This window comes from Mobula hypostoma, chromosome 1 (genome assembly GCF_963921235.1).
Source record: "Mobula hypostoma chromosome 1, sMobHyp1.1, whole genome shotgun sequence".
NCBI classification, from domain to species: domain Eukaryota; kingdom Metazoa; phylum Chordata; class Chondrichthyes; order Myliobatiformes; family Myliobatidae; genus Mobula; species Mobula hypostoma.
In genome coordinates this window covers 230,009,712-230,030,381 of record NC_086097.1, presented here as the reverse complement: position 1 = coordinate 230,030,381, position 20,670 = coordinate 230,009,712, and the positions used below count along the sequence as shown (strand labels likewise).

At 43.6% G+C, this 20,670-nt stretch overlaps 1 protein-coding gene across 2 annotated transcripts in view; it reads left to right on the top strand.

Annotated features, from left to right (window-relative positions):
• The window catches only part of pag1 (phosphoprotein membrane anchor with glycosphingolipid microdomains 1), a 161,650-nt gene that overhangs the window by 100,395 nt on the left and 40,585 nt on the right, over positions 1–20,670 (top strand). For both annotated transcript variants that reach the window (XM_063042134.1, XM_063042142.1), the window contains one exon: positions 6,888–6,955. The gene's annotated coding sequence lies outside the window, so the exon portion shown is untranslated. The remainder of the gene's footprint in view (positions 1–6,887; positions 6,956–20,670) is intronic.

Here is a 20,670-nt window from a genome sequence, read left to right as displayed (position 1 = left end):
TTATGAACATTTGGCGAGGCTTAATATGATCATGAATAGTCAGCACAGCTTTGTCAAAGGCAGCAACACACATCAAAGTTGCTGGTGAACACAGCAGGCCAGGCAGCATCTCTAGGAAGAGGCACAGTTGACGTTTCAGGCCGAGACCCTTCGTCAGGACTAACTGAAGGAAGAGTTAGTAAGAGATTTGAAAGTGGGAGGGGGAGATACAAAATGATAGGAGAAGACAGGAGGGGGAGGAATGGAGCCAAGAGCTGGACAGGTGATTGGCAAAGGGGATATGAGAGGATCATGGGACAGGAGGTCTGGGGAGAAAGACAAGGGGGGGGAACCCAGAGGATGGGCAAGGGGTATAGTCAGAGGGAGAAAAAGGAGAGTGAGAGAAAGAATGTGTGTATAAAAATAAATAACAGATGGGGTACGAGAGGGAGGTGGGGCTGTTATTTATTTTTTATACACATTCTTTCTCTCACTCTCCTTTTTCTCCCTCTGACCCTCTGACTATACCCCTTGCCCATCATCTGGGTCACCCCCCCCTTGTCTTTCTCCCCGGACCTCCTGTCCCATGATCCTCTCATATCCCCTTTGCCAATCACCTGTCCAGCTCTTGGCTCCATTCCTCCCCCTCCTGTCTTCTCCTATCATTTTGTATCTCCCCCTCCCACTTTCAAATCTCTTACTAACTCTTCCTTCAGTTAGTCCTGACGAAGGGTCTCAGCCTGAAACGTCGACTGTACCTCTTCCTAGAGATGCTGCCTGGCCTGCTGCGTTCACCAGCAACTTTGATGTGTGTTGCTTGAATTTCCAGCATCTGCAGAATTCCAGTTGTTTTTGTTTTTGTCAAAGGCAGGTTGTGCCTTACAAGCCTGATTGAATTTTTTGAGGATGTGACGAAACATGTTGATGAAGGTAGAGCAGTAGACGTAGTGTATATGGATTTCAGCAAGGCATTTGATAAGGTACCCCATGCAAGGCTTATTGAGAAAGTAAGGAAACATGGGATCCAAGTGTACCTTGCTTTGTGGATCCAGAATTGTCTTGCCCACAGAAGGCAAAGAGTGGTTGTAGATGGGTCATATTCTGCATGGAGATCGGTGACCAGTAGTGTGCCTCGGGGATCTGTTTTGGGACCCCTTCTCTTAGTGATTTTTATAAATGACCTGGATGAGGAAGTGGAGGGATGGGTTAGTAAATTTGCTGATGACGCAAAGGTTGGGAGTGTTGTGGATAGTGTGGAAGACTGTCAGAGGTTACAGCGGAACATCGATAGGATGAAAAACTGGGCTGAGAAGTGGCAGATGGAGTTCAGCCCAGATAAGTGTGAGGTGGTTCATTTTGGTAGGTCAAATATGATGGCAGAATATAGTATTAATGGTAAGGCTCTTGGCAGTGTGGAAGATCAGAGGGATCTTAGGGTCCGAGTCTATAGGACACTCAAAAAGGCTGCGCAGGTTGACTCTGTGATTAAGAAAGCATACAGTGTGTTGGCTTTCATCAGTCGTGGGATTGAGTTTAAGAGCCAAGAGGTAATGTTACAGCTATATAGAATACTGGTCAGACCCCACTTGGAGTACTGTACTCAATTCTGGTCACCTCACTAGAGGAAGGATGTGGAAACTGTTGAAAGGGTGTAGAGGAGATTTATGAGGATGTTGCCTGGATTGGGGAGCATACCTTACAAAAACAGGTTGAGTGAACTAGGCCTTTTCTTGGGGTGACTGAGGATGAGAGGTGGCCTGTTAGAGGTGTATAAGGTGATGAGAGGCATTGATCGTCAGAGGCTTTTTCCCAGGGCTGAAATGGCTAACACAAGAGGGAACAGTTTTAAGGTGCTTGGAAGTAGGTACAGCGGAGATGTCAGGGGTAAGTTTTTTTTCCGCAGAGCGTGGTGAGTGCGTGGAATAGGCTGCTTGCAACGGTGGATACAATAGGGTCTTTTAAGAGATTCCTGGATAGGTACATGCAGCTTTGAAAAATGGAGGGCTATGTGTAACCCTAGGTAATTTCGAAAGTAAGTACATGTTCGGCGCAGCATTGTGGGCTGAAGGGCTTGTATTCTGCTGTAGGTTTTCTATGTTTCTTATGTTAAGTTTTAGTTGAGCTGGTGGTGTACAGATGTGTGACATCAGACTGCATAAAGAAGAGGAAACAGCCTTTCGGTCTATTAAATCTTTGAGTGCCATGCTACATTGAAGCAAAACCACCACCTCCCATCTAGTTGTAAGGGGGTTTCCATCTAGTTGTAAGGGGGTTTCATCTCTTATGTTACTGCATAGGCTCATTAAAATGGCTTATTTGTTATGTTATACTTGGGAATGCTTCTTTGTTATGTTAAATGCTGAGAAAGTTTTTGTGCTAGCAGCTTGTTTTGGTTTAGAGTGTGATAAGAATATGTTACGAACCAATTGGGATAGTTGTTATGTTTTTGGTGTATTTGAAGATGCTGTATGCGCGGGGTTTTGGGGGAGAAGGCAGGAGAGAGAGACAGAGGATGGACCAGGTGCTGTGATGTCCGCTAACGGGATCGGACCCCGAGGAGGGGGTTTGGCGAGGAGACAGAGACAGACTCGTGTGGAGCGTCTGGTCTACCACCGTTGTTGGTCCCAGGCGGCGGGTCGAGGTGGTCCAAGGGGTCGCAGGGTGAAGAAGGGTCCTGAGCTCCAACTGTTTGTGCACGAAGAGATTGAACTTTGATAAGTGTGGCGCCTTTTATTTTCCTTTTATATTTTATTCTCTCTTAATTATATAGTTCCAGTAATACCTATAAACTGTAAATCATTTAATTGTATCTGGTGTATTGTCTGTTATTTGGGCGGGGTGGGGTACATCACACAGCTTCCACACAGACTAATTACCCAGCTTGGCAGTGCCGAGGGCTGTTTCCCTAGATGACAGCGAGCCGAGTGACCCTGAGGTTGGCCGGGGTGGGGGGCTACATAGTTATTACAAGTAGAGTTTGTACAAGCTGTTTTCAGCTGGTTCAAAAACTTGCATCTTAATATTTAAGGTAATTGAACAGCACGTAGCCTAATGGTTAGCGCAACACTTTTCAGCTCCCCCTGTTACATCGGGGTTCAATTCCCACCATTGTAAGGAGTCTGTACGTCCCCCCCCCCCCCGACCACAGAGGTTTTCTCCACTTCTCGTCCACATTCCAAAGATGTGCGGTTAGGGTAGGTTAGAGTTGTGGGCATCCTATGTTGGCGCCAGAAACACTTGTGTTGTGACGTTTGTGGGCTGCCTGACACAATCTTCACTGATTTGATTTGACAGAAACAACACATTTCACTATGTTTCGATGGACATGTGACTAATACTAATCTCCTTATCTGTTTTTGGTTCTGTGGTTCCAGTGTCCTGATCCTTTTCATAGTATTTGGTCAGATTCATAAAATTTTCATCAATGCTGTCGTTTTAAGTTGCTGGATGATTCACCAATTTTATATGCTGCTGCTATGTCCTTTCAATCCTATTTCATCTTCAATTGGCTGCAGAGCCAAGGTTTCCAACCCTATTTTTTTAAATGCCATGAAGCCTTACCATTAACTGAGGAGTACATAGACCCCAGGGAGGGAACTTTGATTTAGTATTGCATCAAGCAAATGTATTTCAACAATATTGCAATGCAGTTTCAAACCAGAAGTTCACACTGTAAAAAATCACCATGAATCACTATTAATTGGACAATTTCTTTTGGAGACCTCTTGATAGAAATTAAAATGAAAGTATTTACAACAAAGTTGGTTACCTCAGTGGTGATGGAAGCTTTGGAATAATGTTCCATTCCCAGCAACTAATGATGCTGCAGGTTGATGAGGCACATTTCACAGCTAAAGTCTACTCTTATCAAAAAATGATTTTTGTATTAGAAATACCCAGACGGGAAATGAAATTAACTAGTAGAAAATAGGAAGAAACTATAGTTCAAGTTTGTCATTCAACTGTATACAGCTAAATGAAACTATGTTCCTCAGGGACCACAGTACATATCAAATACAGCACATAAAATAATATTAACACAGAATTATTAACATTATTAATTTTGTACAAGTTGACAAAGTGCATATATAACATATAATTAAATATACAACAGTGTGACTAAACCTACTGAGAGATTGCCAGCTTTGTAAAAATTTTTGAGGTTTTTCCTGCACCAAATCTTTTTGCTAACTGTGTGCTATCGACACTACTTCAGATTTGGGGCATCTGTTCATCTTTGCTCAACACTTCAGTCATTAGTTGTAGTTCCATATGACGAGGCCCAGTAATTCATTTGCAATGTAAAGTTGTCTGCCTTCGATTTGGCTTCAGGACATTCTGCTCTTCTCCTGTGCTTTAAAGTGCTGATAAAAGTTACTTTACACTTTTAGAGATTAAGCAATCAAATGCAAAGACTATTTTTATATTTAACAAAAAAAAACTACTTGTAATCTTTGTGGTGTTTCCTTCCATTTTAAGTATAGGCATCATTGTATTTTTAGTTGGACAAATTTACAATCCTTTAAATACCCCTGCATTTCTTTTGGTTCAAAATTTTGTCCACTTGTTCAATTTCATTTAGTCCATTTTATTTGCTTTTTAAAAAATTTTTCCTTGCCCACCTCCACACTTCATTGCAAATGTGAACTGTCCACCAATGTCAACTGAAGTCCACTGAGTCCCACATTGATTTCAGATCTGCCCACCCTGTCTGCTGTAAGGACTCCCTATCAGTTTTTCTGAAACGCCAAGTATATGATGCTGCCTTCCACAGGGGCATTTAACTATAGCAACTAAGACTCTAAACATTTGCCTTCCCCCAAGAATTGAGGTTCCCCAGTACCCTCAACTTGAATCTCACCAGTTTCCACACCAGTGAACTCTGACAAGAATAAGGTGATTTTCATGACCTACACTAATATGTAACTATTAAAAATAACATCTAGTTACTTCTCCATTTTCATTCTAAGAGAACTGTTCCCTCCTTGATCATCTTAATCTGCTCTTTAATAATAGCTGTTTCTCTTCCCTCTCTATCTTCCCATAAAAGGTTAAAGGGTATGATAACTGTCTTTTCCATTCCTTCTCCCTCTATACTTAGACAGAATTCAGCGAACTCTATCATGGAAAAACAACTCCAGTGCATTGCATTTGCTGCTTAGAATGTGGTATCTTTGGCAGTGGGAAGCCTGAACATGGTTTTAGCCAAATCACCCTATTCAGTCTACAAGCATATTCTGGAGCTGCCACTTGCCCTTTGAATTCTCAATTCCACCCCAAAAAATTGTTTTATTCTAGTGAATTTAAACAGTTTTTGGTTGAGTTCTCACAACCTTCTAGAGCACGGGTTCCCAACCTCTATTATACCATGGACCAATATCATTAATGGAGGGGTCCATAGAGCCTCTATTCTGCAACCAACTGCACCGTCCCTTATCCCTTTACACAGAGCACCACCCCCTCCACATTTCTTCAGTTAGAGTTCTATCTCAGATCTGCACATTGTCTGTTTTTCCTCTCTCTTTCTCTCTCCCCCATGATTCTGTATTTTCTTGTGATCTATTAAATCTGCCACTGATAAGTGGGTATCAGCTGGAAACATTAATTCTTTCTTTTCTCAACATGGTTCGCTAAGGACAGCAAATGCAGGCAACGTGCCTTTAGTTCCTGATCAATGCCTTCAGCAGACCAGCTCCATTTTGAGACACACACTTCGGAGCTGCAATCGAGCCCCAAAAAAACAGCAGCTGTTATAACACATCTGGTCAATTAACCTAAGTTGTCGAGTTTTTTTTTATGCTTTCACGTCTGGCTTAATAAGCTAGGTTTCACTTCTTGATGGGTACATGTGACACATAGTTGAATTTTTAAGAATCTGTTGCATTCTCTTAGGCTGGTACCTCCTTTGTACAGAGGGAACGTGAAAAATTCTATTTATTATTGGCTTTTTCAGATTACATAAGTAGTTTGTGTTGTCTTCTGTTGAACTGCACTCTTGATGATGTCATTTATCCTGTAATGAAATGTTCCAGAAAACCAGTGCTCATTAGAAAACTGAATTATGGCAAGCTTAATATTCGTACGCAGTTTTAAACAAAGTAGTCTCCACCTAGTGGTAACAATATGAAGCATTTTTACTTTACTGAACATAGCAGATAATCAAAATCAGGTTTATTATCACCGGTGTGTGACATGAAATTTGTTAGCTTAGCAGCAGCAGTTTAATACAATACATAATCTAGCAGAGAGAAAAATAATAAATAAAATAAAACAAGTAAATCAATTACATCTGTTGAATAGATTATTAAAAATGTGCATAAACAGAAATACTGTATATTTAAAAAAATTTGAGGTAGTGTCGAAAGCTTCAATGTCCATTTAGGAATTGGATGGCAGAGGGGAAGAAGCTGTTCCTGAATCGCTGAGTGTGCGCCTTCAGGCTTCTGTATCTCCTACTGATGGTAACAGTGAGAAAAGGGCATAAGGTGAGTGATGTAGCCTTCTTCATTAGCCTTCTCCTTGTATTGAGAAGGACTTAATTCAGCCCTGGTCTGGGTTTGCTATAAATGACTTTTTAAATCTTGCACTCCCTTCTTCACGGTGTGTCATCTCTGGATATATTTTTAATATCATAAGTTTTACTGCTCCATCCTTTCAGGCAGCTTATAGCTCCTCTCTATATTTTGGATGGACAATCGTGTTAAGAATCAACCAGATTTCTTTTTCTCTAGAGTGGTATGCAGTTGAGATTGGTGAGCATTAAAACAAGTGGTATCAGTTATGGAAGACCTTGACAGTGTTTGTATCCAGTCAGGTATCATTAGGCATTGGTGAATCATCTGTTTTGACAGTAATCTAATTAGATTTCTGGTCATCAGTACTGATATTAATTTTTGTTTTTGTTTCAGATGTCACTTCACCCCCAGCCCTACCCTTAATGAGAACACTGATCTTGGAGGACTGGAGATTTGCTAATGTAAGAGTACCATATATGAAAGAAAAGCTCTAACAATGAGTTACAGTTCATTCAGTCTGGCACTATTGGGAGGGAAGTTGTTGGAGATCAATATCGGGATGTGGTTTTCATTTGTGAAGTTGGGGCTTAATCAAGAAAAGGCAACAGAAACGTCTGACAAATCTGATTTTAAACTTTTGAGGTAATGCATGGCAGGAGTATATGGACTTTCAGAAGGCTTTTGGGGATGTGGCCTACTGGTGGTTTGTTCAAAAATATTGAAAACAGTGAAGTTTGTGGAAAGTGAGATCAGGGATCCAAAATTCGTCAGTTAATAAGAAACTAAATGCAGTGGGTAGATAATTTTCATTGAGGTTTTCACAAAAGCTTTTTTTGGAAATTGCTAATTATTTTTCATCTGTTGGTGGACTTGTGTAAAGGATGTGGCAGCTGAAGTTCGAAGCTGATATGAAACTTGTCAAAATCATAAAAGATAATAAAATAGAATAGCTTAGAGGCTTCACAGTGACATAGGCAGAATGCCAAAGTGAAAGCAGCAGATGAGAATTGAGAAGGAGAAAAGGAAGCACTGTGGGGGATCTGGGCACTTGGAACATAGAAGTTTTTTTCTTACAGCATTAAAGATTGTATATATCATGGCTGTTGGCAAGCTCCAGTGAGCCTTGCATCCACCTTTTGTTCCTTAGGGGTTGGGTTTGCTGCTGGACCTCTGTCTAGAGGTGTCTCTCATATGCACCCACAGCTTATGGGCTGCCCTGGAGTCTGCCATAGTTTGCACTGTGAAGAAAAACAATAGACCCATTTTATGAGAATTAAAGACTAAGGAGCTAATCAGTTGCTCAACCGCCTCCACCTAATGGCTTAAGAGCTACTCCCTCACTCGGTGTGGGTTTGTTTCTTCCAAGTGAACAGAGGATGTTAACCTCACCATGTGACATCTCTGAGCAGTATGGAACCAGCCCCAACTGCTTTACATGGTCTCCTCCTACCTTGCTGAAGTCTTTTCCGCTGATAATAGAGAGGGGTTCAGAACTAAAGTATCTCAAGTTCAGCAGCCCACAGAAATGCTTCCACAGTATCACGGTTTGCATCATACCCTCAGTTTTATTCCAAAAAAAGCTCTTGAACCTGGGCCTCTGTACCTCCCTCTGCAACTGAATCCTTGACTACTTCACTGGGAGACCATAGTCAGTGCAGATTGGAAATAACATCTCACTGACTGTCCACAGTGGTGCACCTCATGGATGTGTGCTTAGCCCACTACTCTACTCTCTCTATACCCACCACTTTATGGCCAGGCACAGCTCAAAACACCTTCTATAAATTTGCTGATTACACAACTCTTATTGACAGTATTTCAGATGGTGGCAAGGAGGCATAAAGGAGTGAGATAAATTAGCTGGTTGAGTGGTGTCACATTAACAACCTTGTACTCAACATCTGTAAGACAAAAGAATTGATTTTGAACTTCAGGAAGGGGGAGTCGAGGGAACACACTCCAGTCCTCACTGAGGGGTCAGAAATGGGAAGGGTAAACAGTATCAAGTCCCTGGGCCCAGCATATTGAGGCAATTACAAAGAAGGCACAACTGTGGCTGTATTTCATTAGGAGTTTGAAGAGAATTGGTACATCACCAAAGACGCTCGCGAATTTCTGTAGATGTACCAAGGAGAGCATTCTGTCTGGTTGCACCATCATCTGGTGTGGGGAGGCCATTACACAGGATCAGAAAAAGCTGCAGAAAATTGTACACACAGTCGGCTCCCCTGCATGCAGGACATCTTCAAAAGGCCTAAAAAAAGCATCCATCATTAAGGACCCCTATCACCCAAGACATGCCCTCTTCATCAAGGAGGTGGTACAGGAATCTGAAGTCACACTTGATGTTTCACGAGCAGCATCTTTCCCTCTGCCATCAAATTTCTGAATGGACAATGAACCCATGAACATTTTCTTGGTATTTTCTCCCCCCCCCTCCTTTTTTTTAAACAATACTTGTGTAATTTTTTTTAAAATATATACTTGTTGTAGTTAGGGTTAGATCTCCCCTTAGCCTCTGCAACCCAAGTTTGTCCAATCTCTCATTATAGCATGTGCACTCTAATGCGACAGCAGTTTGGTCTCTTCATACTCTCCAAAGCCTAATGTGTATATACTACAAACAGCAGAGGTCACAATATTTGTGGAACACTGCTAGTCATTGACCTCCAGCCAGACTATGCCCTATCGACCACTGCCCACTTTTTATGTGCAAACCAGTTCTGAATTCTTACCACCAAGTCATCCTGGACCCCATGCATCTTATTCTTCTGGGTGGGTCTCCCATGAGGGACCTTGTCAAACACTTTTCTCCATCTTCAATCACCTCTTCAAAACTCAAATCGAGTTAGTAGATGTGATATGCCCCTCACAAAGACGTGCTGGCTGTCCGTCACCAGGCTATGGTTTTCAAAATGTTCAGAAGTTCTATCCCTAAGCATCCCCTCCAGTAACTTCCTTCCAACTGAAGTGCAATTCATCCGTTTCCAGGATTATACTTAATTCCTTTCTTGATTAACGGAACACTGTTAACCTTGTCTGTGGCTAGGGAGGACAATATATTGGACAAGGCCCCAGCAATCTCAGCTCTTGTGTCTCGATAGTCTGGTTTTGGGGACTGATCCACCTTGAGGTTCTTTTAAGAGTCCCCACACCACATCCTTCTTTATCTCAAGTCCCAAGCATATTACCATGCTCCACACTGATCTTCCCAACTTCCACATCCTCTTTGGTAACTACTGATGCAAAGTTCTCATTTAGGACCTCACCTCATCCTCTATCAACAACCATGTGCTCCCTCTTGTATCCTTGAGTGGTCCTACCCTCTCCCAAGTCATCCTCTGCTCTAGGTGCATGTATTCAAATGCCTTGGGATTCTCGTTAATCCTATTTGCCAAGGACTTTTCGTAGACACTCTTGGCTCTCCTAATTTCCTCCTTGGGTCCTTGTATAGCATTTTTATAATCAAGGGCTCTCTTTGATGTTAGCTTCCTAAACCTTACACACATTTCCTTTAACTTCTTGACTAAATTCGCCACCTCTTGGTAACTGTTTTCCTTTCTTTGCCATCCTTGTCCTTCTGACTGGAACGTACCTGTCCTACACCTTGTGCAGGTAGTTTTTAAGCACCCCCCACACGTCAGGTATGGATGCCCAAAAGCAGCTGTTCCCAATTATCTTTCCCTAGTTCGTGCCGAATTCTCATGTAATTTGCTTTTCTTGAATTTAATACTTCCCTGCAAGATCCATACTTGGCTCTAGCTATCTTAAAACTTAAGTTGTGATCACTCTTCCTTAACAGTTCTCCCACTAAAAGGTCATTCACCTGGCTAGCCCCGTTATGTAATGCTAGGTCCATTATGGCCCCTGTTCTTTTTGGACTATATACATACTGATTTAAGAAAACCTCCTGGATGCACCTTACAAATATTGCCCCATATAAACTACTTGTGCTGAGGAGGTCTTTGTGAATGATTGCACCTTTCTTATTTTTGAGTCTTAACATTATAGATCCAAAGGTTGAGCCCTCCAGTTTGTTCCACCTGAGTGCCATTGTGATTTCTTCTCTAATTAATAGCATAACTCCTGCTGGCCTTCTATCTTTATCTTTTCTAAAACATCGAAACCCTGGAACATTCAGCACTCATTTATGTCCCTCACTCAACCAAGTCTCTGTAATGGCTACAACATCATAGTTCCATGTGTTGATCCATGCACTAAGTTCATCCTCGCATATAAAATACACACACTTCAACTTGCCCATCCCATTGTGTCTGTTACCTTGCTCCTGCCTGTTCTTCCTGGTCAATCCCTCCACATTCTAACCTGGTGCTCTGATTCACAACCCTTGTCAAATTAGTAACACCAGCAAAGCTCCCAACCAGGATATTAGTTCCCCTGTAGTTACGTACCAACCCGTCCTCCTTGTTCAGGTCATCGAGAAGAGGTTCCAATGGTCCAGGAACCTGAGGCCCTGCCACAGCTGTTCCTACCCTGACTAGCACGCGGCATCCTGACTGCCTATACTCCCTGTGTAGGACCTCTTTCCCCATTTTCTTTTAGAGATACAGGGCAGACTAGGCCCTGTGAACCACAGCACCTAGCAGCCCCTGACATCCCCGATTTAGCCCTAATCACAGCACAATTTACAACGACCTCCCTCCCTGGTATGTCTTTGGACAGCAGGGGGAAACTAGAGGACCCGGAGGAAACTCGTGCACTCTACAGGGAGTACGTCTAGGAACTCCTTCCAGAGGACACTGGGATTGAACTCCAGATTCTTGATGGCCCGAGCTGTAACAGAATGGTGCCCATGTTGTGGTGCATGTCATCACCAAAGACATCTGGCTGCTGAAATTCTCCCTGAGAATGTTCTGCAGCCACTGTGAGACATCGCAGGTGGCAACACACCACCCCGGTGCCTTCTTTGCAGCTACAGGATCTCCCAGTTGATCCCCCACTTATCGAGTCCCCCTATGTCTATCGTTCTGCCTGACTTTACCCTTCCCTGCTGGGCCTCAGAGTCGGCCGCAGTGCTCCTGACCTGGTTGCTGTGGCTGTGCCCTGCTTAGTCGTCCATTCCCAGCTGTGTCCAAAGGGGTGGGTGACCGATCATGCAGACTTGTTGCTGAGAGGAACAGCCATGGGCACTCAGCACTTTCTGTAGACGGAAAGAAGTCTGGCATTTAATTTCAGAATAAACTTCCTCCTTATTACAAGCTGACATCAATAGAAGAGTCACTCCCCCTAAAACAGATACTTCTCCATTCAATGATTTCATTATTTTTAAACTATCTCTTATCTACATTCCCCCCCCTCCAATCATCTGTATCCCACTTGTGCTATGTATGCAGAGTGAGGTAAGCCTTTGCAGACTCAAGCTTCAGAACCAATATACTACGTGAGCTGTGTGCAGTTCCACTTTCACCTTGTGTACTTTGTCAAGCTTCTGTCCTGGAGTTTTTTTGAAGCTGTTGCTCAGGACATGGTTTCACTTTAGCCTACAGTTTGTGGTTCTGGCCAGTTGAGCATGTTACAGACTCTCACTGCCTGTACCAACCGTGTAGGTGCTCCCGTTATCTCACTGCTTCATGTTCCATCCCCCTTTCTCTCTGTGCTGTACTCCAAAGTCATGAATTCACCAATCCCTACTAGGAGTTTACCATCGACCGTCTCGTCTCCTTATCTATCCTGGTGATCACGCAGCGAGCTGCTGCCTGCGCCTTGGCTGTAAACACCTCACTTAACTCATCTATGAAGCAGTCAGCATCCTGGACAATCCTAAATATATCTGACTACGGCATACGTTCCGCCAGGAGCTGCGGCTAGGCGTACTTGCTGCAGGTACACGGGCAGCCTCCCCGATCTCCCACGGACCACTATCCTAACTGACATCCCAGCTACTCCAATTCTACGAAAAACCGCACCTGTACCTGCCTGCTAAGCCGCCTCGCACCAAAGCCTCAGCACTTGTGTCAATCATGGCACTGAAATCTCCAGCATGGCTGCATCACTATAGCCTGTTGCTCTTTTATGTGGGGGAAAAAAAACAATTGGATTAACAACCCCGGAACTGGAAAACAATTCCCTAAAAGCTTCTGGCTCCTCCCTTCTCCTCTGAATGCTGCAAATTCAAACAATCTTTGAGCTGAAAGGATCCAACTCAAGCTGAGGGCAATTGTAGGATCCACATTCAAAAAAGTGAAGGCCTCGCAGTTTAATATAGCTGAATGATTTCAATTAAGAGCTCGGAAAGGTTAGAATGTCATCTTTGTATGAAGAAATTTAAGATTCGATCTGGTATGTTTAAATGGAGATGAGAGTTTAATGAAGCAGAAAATATTCATTCTGGCTGATGTGATAATGATCTGTAGTCACTGGTCTCTGCATCTGAAGGGCTCAGAACTGTTTGGCAAGAGCGCTACAGGGAACAAAGTAGAAATTCCTTCACTGAGTTGTCAGCATCAACCTCTGAAGCTGAAGATTGTTTTCAAAAGTCACACTAAAATGGGCATTTTATTGTTGAAGGTTTCTGGTCAAAGAGTGATGTGTGCACAATTGCACATAGAGTCGTAGAAAATAACAGCACAGAAACGGGCCTTTCAGCCTGTCTAGCCCCTGCTGAACCTTTTAAACTGCCTACTCCGATTAACCTGCACTGGGACCATAGCCCTCCATATCCCTACCATCCATGTATCTATCCAGACTTCTCTTAAACATTGAAATCGAGCTCGCATCCTCTACTTGTGCTGCCAGCTCATTCCACAATCTCATGACCCTCAGAATGAAGAGGTTTCCCCTCATGTTCCCCTTAAACTTCTCACCTTTCACCCCTAACCCATGATCTCTGCTTGTTGTCCCACCCCAACTTCAGTGGAAAAAGCCTGCTGGCATTTAGTCTACCTATATCCCTCATAATTTTGTATAACTCACTGAAATCTCCTCTCAATCTTCTATGTTCTAAGGAATACAGTCCTAACCTGTTCAATCTTTCTTTATAACTCAGGTCATCCAGACCTGGCAACATTCTTGTAAATTTTCTCTGTACTCTTTCAACCTTGTTTATATCTTTCCGGTAGGCAGGTGACCAAAAACTGCACACGATACTCCAAAGTAGGTCTCACCAATGTCAAATACAATTTCAACATGACATGCCATCTCCTGTACACAGTACATTGATTTATAAAGGGCAATGTGCCAGAAGCTTTCTTTATGACCCTGCTTTCAAAGAGCCAGCACAGCCTGAACAGTCCAGATGTCTGTTTGTCTGCTGTGTTGTGTTCTTTGATTTCTTAATGTCAGAATTGTGTTCGACGTGGAGCAGAATTTCCAGGCAATAATTCTGATTTCTGATTTGTCTCCAGTGCAGTGTGATTAGTCTGGCGTTATTGTTCGGCAAAAAAATTCACAATGATTGTGATGTTTCTGCTACTGACCACCTCAAACCAGCCATCTTTTTCTGAGTTTCAGCAGCACTGCCACCAGTAAATTCCAGCACCTCAGCGTTTTCCTAAAGTTTAATTTTGCTGACAAGTTAACACAGTGTTTGTAAAAGCAGGGTTGAGACATTGGTCATATTAAATCAGTTATACAGCCCAGAAACAGGCTCATTCAGCACAGCTCAACCATACTGACTGTCCACGCAAATCCCATTAGGCCCACATCTCTCCACTGTTCTAAGTACTTGTCCAGACCTCTCTTAATTGCTGTAATTGTATCTGCCTCTACCACCTCTTTGGGCAGCTTGTTCCAGATAACTATAATACAGTGCGGGGGGGGGGTGCGGGTGGGAAACTTACCCCCAGATCATTGTCAAATCTCTCCCCTCTTACCTTAAACCTCTGCCCTCTCGTTCTAGACTCACCTGTCCAAAGGAAAAATATTCTGTTTATCCTTTCAGTGCACCTCTTAATTTTATAAATCTCTACATGGTCAGCTGTAATCTTCAGTAAGGAGAATATTTGCAGATATCTGAAAGCCTCTTCATGGAATTTCCACCAAATTGGTGCATCCATAGGTCTATGCATTTACACTCAGTGGCCACTTTATTAGGTACAGGAGTGGAACCTAGCATGGTCTGCTGCTGTGGTCCATCCACTTGAAGGTCCAACACGTTGCAAGTTCTGCGCACCACTGTTGTAATACATGCTTATTTGAGTTTCAGTCACCTTCCTGTCAGCCTGAACCAGTCTGCCCATCCTCCTCTCAGCTCTCTTAGCAAGGCAGTTCGGCTCACTGGATGCTTTTTTTTTGTTTTTCGCATCATTCTCTGTAAAGTCTGGAGACTGTTGTGCCTGAAAAATCCCGGGAGATCAGCAGATCCTGAGATACTCAATTCATCTCGTCTGGCACCATTCCATGGTCAAAGTCACTTGGATCACATTTCCTCACCATTTCTGCTGTTTGTTCTGAGCAACAGCTGAATCTCATGACCGCGTCTGTGTGCTTTTATGCATTGAGATGGTGCCACGTGATTGGCCGATTAGCTATTTGCATTAATGAGTAGGTATCCCTAATAAACTGGCCACTGAGTGTGTGTAGTTTTGGACATGGCCATTTCCTCTTTGTGCACTGTCACTTGGCTTAATATCCGTGAGTGGACCATATGCAATATAAAGGGCAAATTACAATGAACCATCCTTTTGGCACAGTGCAGCTAAACCTTAGTCAAGTCAAGTTTATGGTCATTTAACTATATACACGTATACTGTCAAATGAGATGTTTCTCTGACCAGGGTGCAAAGCACACATACACATAATAACTTATGAAAGTAAGGATGAAATCTATAGATAGATTACACATGAATAAACAGACTAAGGTGCATAAGTTAAATATTGTCAGATTAACCAGTGACACTTTGAATCCAATGCGATAGGGAGTTTAGAAGCCAAATGGGTTGGGGAAGAAACTGTTCCTCATTCTAACCGTTCCTGTTTTTATACATTGGACTCTCCTGCCTGATGGTGGAAAGTTTAAAGAGGATGCTGAATGGATGGGTGGGATCCTTAATAATTCTAAGAGCCCTGCGTATACAGTGCTCTTGATAAATATCTCTGATGGAAGACCTCTATGATCCTCTCAGCCATTCTTACAGTCCTTTGTAGAGACTTCTGGTCCAGTCCGATGTTCGGCTGCTCCCATAGCAGATGGAGATGCAACTTGTCAGGATGCTCTCAATGGTGCTCGTATAAAATGCAGTTAAGGTGGGAGGTGGAGATTTCCACAATCTCCTTAGTAAGTGGAGTCCTTCTTGTTCAGGGAGGTGATATTAAGGGACCAGGAGAGATCCCAGGAAGTTGGTGCACTTAAATCTGTCTAGAGAGGAGCAATGTATTCACATGACTGGCATCCTGTCACACTCACCTCAAAAATAAGCAAATGCTTTGAGAGGCTGGTCAAGGACCACATCTGCAACATTCTACCATCCACATTGGATTCCCTATGATTCACCTACCGACACAACCGTTGATAGATGATGCAACAGCCACAACTCTACACACCGTCTTTACACATTTGGAGAAGAAGGATGCTTATGTGAGAATGCTGTTCTTGGACGACAGTTCAGCATTCAACACCATAATTCCATCCAGGCTCGACAAGAAGCTCAGAGACCCCGGCCTTCACCCTGCCTTGTGTAGCTGGATCCTGGACTTCCTGTCAGATCACCAGCAGGTGGTAAGAGTGGGCTTCCTCCTCACCTCTGCACTTCTGACCCTCAATGCAGGTGCCCCTCAGGGCTGTGTCCTAAGCCCCCTCCCTTACTCTGTATATCCATGACTGTGTCGCCACCCACAGCTCCAATCTGCTGAATAAATTTGCTGACGATACTACACTGATTGGCCTAATCTCAAATAATAATAAGGCAGCCTACAGAGAAGAAGTCATCACCCTCACACAGTGGTATCAAGAAAACAACCTTTCCCTCAATGTCGCAATAACAAAGGAGCTGGTTGTGGATTACAGGATGAATGGAGATGGGCTAACCCCCATTGACATCAATGGATCGAGGGTTGAGAGAGTAAACAGCATCCACATCACTGAGGATCTCACGTGGTCTGTACATACCAGCTGTGTGGTGACAAAGGCACAACAGCGCCTCTTTCACCTCAGACAGTTGAGGAAGTTTGGTATGGGCCCCCAAACTGTAAGAACTTTCTACAGGGGCACAATTGAAAGCATCTTGACTGGCTGCATCACTGTCTGATATGGGAACTGTACTTCCCTCAGTCGCAGGACCCTGCAGAGAGTGGTGCAGACAGCCCAACACATCTATAGATGTGAACTTCCCACTGTTCAGGATATTTATAAAGGCAGGTGTGTAAAAAGAGCCCAAAGGATCATTGGGGACCCGAGTCACCCCAACCACAAACTGTTCCAGCTGCTACCATCGGGGAAACAGTACCGCAGCATAAAAGCCAGGACCAACAGACTCCGGGACAGCTTCTTCCACCAGGCCATCAGACTGATTAACTCATGCTGATGCTATAGTATTTCTATGTTATATTGACTGTCCTGTTGTACATAATTATTATAAATTGCTATAAATTGCACATTTAGATGGAGACATAACATAAAGATTTTTACTCCTCATGCATATGAAGGATGTAAGTAATAAAGTCACAAACACAAGGAAATCTGCAGATGCTGGAAATTCAAGCAACACACATAAAATGCTGGTGGATGCAGCAGGCCAGGCAGCATCTATAGGAAGAGGTACGGTCGATGTTTCGGGCCGAGACCCTTCGTCAGGACTAACTGAAGGAAGAGATAGTAAGAGATTTGAAAGTGGGAGGGGGAGGGGGAGATCCAAAATGATAGGAGAAGACAGGAGGGGGAGAGATGGAGCCAAGAGCTGGAAAGTTGATTGGCAAAAGAGATATGAGAGGATCATGGGACAGGAGGCCTAGGGAGAAAGAAAAGGGGGAGAGGAAGATGGAGAGCAGGCAAGGAGTCATTGTGAGAGGGGCAGAGAGAGAAAAAGGAAAAAATAAAAAATAAATAAGGGATGGGGTAAGAATGGGAGGAGGGGCATTAATGGAAGTTAGAGAAGTCAATGTTCATGCCATCAGGTTGGAGGCTACCCAGATGGAATATAAGGTGTTGTTCCTCCAACCTGAGTGTGGCTTTACACTCTCACAGCTACCTGGACTATTCCTATTCCCACCCTGTCTCCTGCAACAATGCCATCCCCTTCTCGCAATTCCTCCGTCTCCGCCGCATCTGCTCTCAGGATGAGGCCTTTCATTCCAGGACGAAGGAGATGCCTTCCTTTTTTGAAGAAAGGGGCTTCCCTTCCTCCGCCAGCAACTCTGCTCTCAAACGCATCTCTCCCATTTCACGCAGATCTGCTCTCACCCCATCCTCCCGCCACCCCACTAGGGATAGGGTTCCCCTGGTCCTCACCTACTACCCCACCAGCCTCCGGGTCCAACATATTATTCTCCGTAACTTCCGCCACCTCCAACAGGATTCCACCAGCGTAGCACAACTTTCCCTCCCACCCCCCCAGCTTTCCGCAGGGATCGCTCCCTGTGCGACTCCCTTGTCCATTCTTTCCCCTCATCCCTTCCCAACGATCTCCCTCCTGGCACTTATCCTTGTAAGCGGAACAAGTGCTGCACATGCCCTTACACTTCCTCCCTTACCACCATTCAGGGCCCCAGACAGTCCTTCCAGGTGAGGTGACACTTCACCTGTGAGTTGGCTGGTGTGATATACTGCGCCCGGTGCTCCCAGTGCGGCCTTCTATATATTGGCGAGACCCGACGCAGACTGGGATATCGTTTTGCTGAACACCTACGCTCTGTCCGCCAGAGAAAGCAGGATCTCCCAGTGGCCACACATTTTAATTCCACGTCCCATTCCCATTCTGATATGTCTATCCAGGGCCTCCTCTACTGTAAAGATGAAGCCATACTCAGGTTGGAGGAACAACACCTTATATTCCGTCTGGGTAGCCTCCAACCTGATGGCATGAACATTGATCTCTAACTTCCGTTAATGCCCCACCTCTCCTTCATTCCCCATCACTTATTTATTTATTATTGTCTATTTTTTCCTTTTTTCTCTTTTTTTTTCTCTCTCTTTCCCTCTCACAATAACTCCTTGCCTGCTCTCCATCTTCCTCTGGTGCTCCCCTCCCCCTTTCTTTCTCCCTTGGCCTCCCATCCCATGATCCTCTCCCTTCTCCAGCCTTGTATCCCTTTTGCCAATCACCTGCCCAGCTCTTAGCTCTATCCCTCCCCCTCCTGTCTTCTCCTATCATTTCAGATCTCCCCTGTCCCCCTCCCCCTTCCAAATCTCTTACTATCTCTTCTTTCAGTGAGTTCTTACGAAGGGTCTCGGCCCGAAACGTCGACTGTACCTCTTCCTATAGATGCTGCCTGGCCTGCTGCGTTCCACCAGCATTTTGTGTGAAGTAATAAAGTCAATTAAATTCAGTTCAGTACTTAAGCAGTACTTAAAGTTTTCATCCAAGATGCATCCTCCCTGTCTACTATAATCAATGTCACTAGCTCAGTATCCCTATTTCCCTCCACCCGACACCAATATGGTGTGCAGAAGAGCATCTCTGAACTTGCAACATGTTGATCCTTGCAGTGGGTGGACCACAGCAACAGAAGACCACGCCAGGTTCCACTCCTGTACCTAATAAAGTGGCCACTTAGCATAGATACATAGACCTACGGATACACCAATTTGGTGGAAATTCCATGTACTTACAGGTAGTCTTCTATCCATTTCCCAGGGCAACTAGCGATGAGCAATAGACGTGACATCGAATATGAATGTGAAAACATTATAACAAAAACCCCAATCTGTTGTGTGCAGTTCTGGTCACCTAACTATAGGAAGGATATCAGTAAGATTGAAAGAGTGCAGAGAAGATTTACTAGGATTTTGCCCAGTCTTCAGGAGTTAAGTTACAGGGAAAGATTGAACAGTTTAGGACTTTATTCCTTAGAACGTAGAAGAATGAGGGGAGATTTGATAGAGGTTTACAAAATTATGAGGGGCATAGACAGAGTAAATGTGAATAGGCTCTTTCCACTTAGATTAGGAGAGATAAATACGAGAGGACATGGCTTTAGGGTGAAAGGGGAAAGGTTTAGGAGAAACTTCTTCACTCAGAGAGTGGTGGGAGTGTGGAACGAGCTGCCATCTGACGTGGTAAATGTGGGCTCACTCTTAAGTTTTAAGAATAAATTTGAAAGGTACACGGATGGGAGAGGTCTGGAGGGTTATGGACCGGCTGCAGGTCAATGGGACTAGCGGAATAAAGCTTCAGCACAGACTAGAAGGGCCGAGTGGCCTGTTTTCTGTGCTGTAGTGTTCTATGGTTCTAGTCTGTTAATTGAGAGTCCTCTTAACGTGTCAGGTTCACCATGAAGCTAAATAAAGACCACTGTCCATTAAAAGTAGAATGTCAGCAATAATCTGTGGGATTGGAAATGAATAGGGGAGCCAAATTGTGGTCAGCCTTGTCTGATAATCAGCTGGTGTGATTCCATTTGCAGACTCTCAGTGGCAGCAGTGCCTCTCGATAAGCAAAAATTGGAACAAGATATGTGGAGCGTGCAGAAGCAATTTACTTTGGTTCTTACGATCATTAAGAGCAGTTGTTTTTCGCTGAACTGAAGTATCTATTATAATTCAAACTGGTCTCAAATTTGCATTTTCTTAAAAATAAAGATTTGTGGACAAGTTTATCACTTCTACATAAATGTTGTCCAGTTCATGTAAAAATATACATTATGCAATTAAGCAAATTGCCCTTGTTGTTTTCATGTGTGATACATACCAGTTTTCCCAATATCTGCCAGAGCCAGTTATGTAATTGGCTCTGTTTAAAGTGAAGGAGGTATTAGCAATGGTATTCATTGATCACACATTAATAATGTTGGGTAATACTGTGTTTGTGTGATTGATTGTTTTGTGACTTGGATTGCTTTCAAATTAATTCTTTATGGGATAAATCATAACTCAGAATATTGGATGAATAGAGATCTGATGTTGAGTAATACAGAGATTCAATATCAAGAAAGTTAATTCTGGACAGCTTTAATACTCACAAGCTGTTTGAGCTTTTAATAGCAAATGTTTTAAAGTGGACGTGGAGCTCGGGTGCCATGTACTTGCAAATCGTTTCCAGGATAGCTGGAAATTGCCAGGACA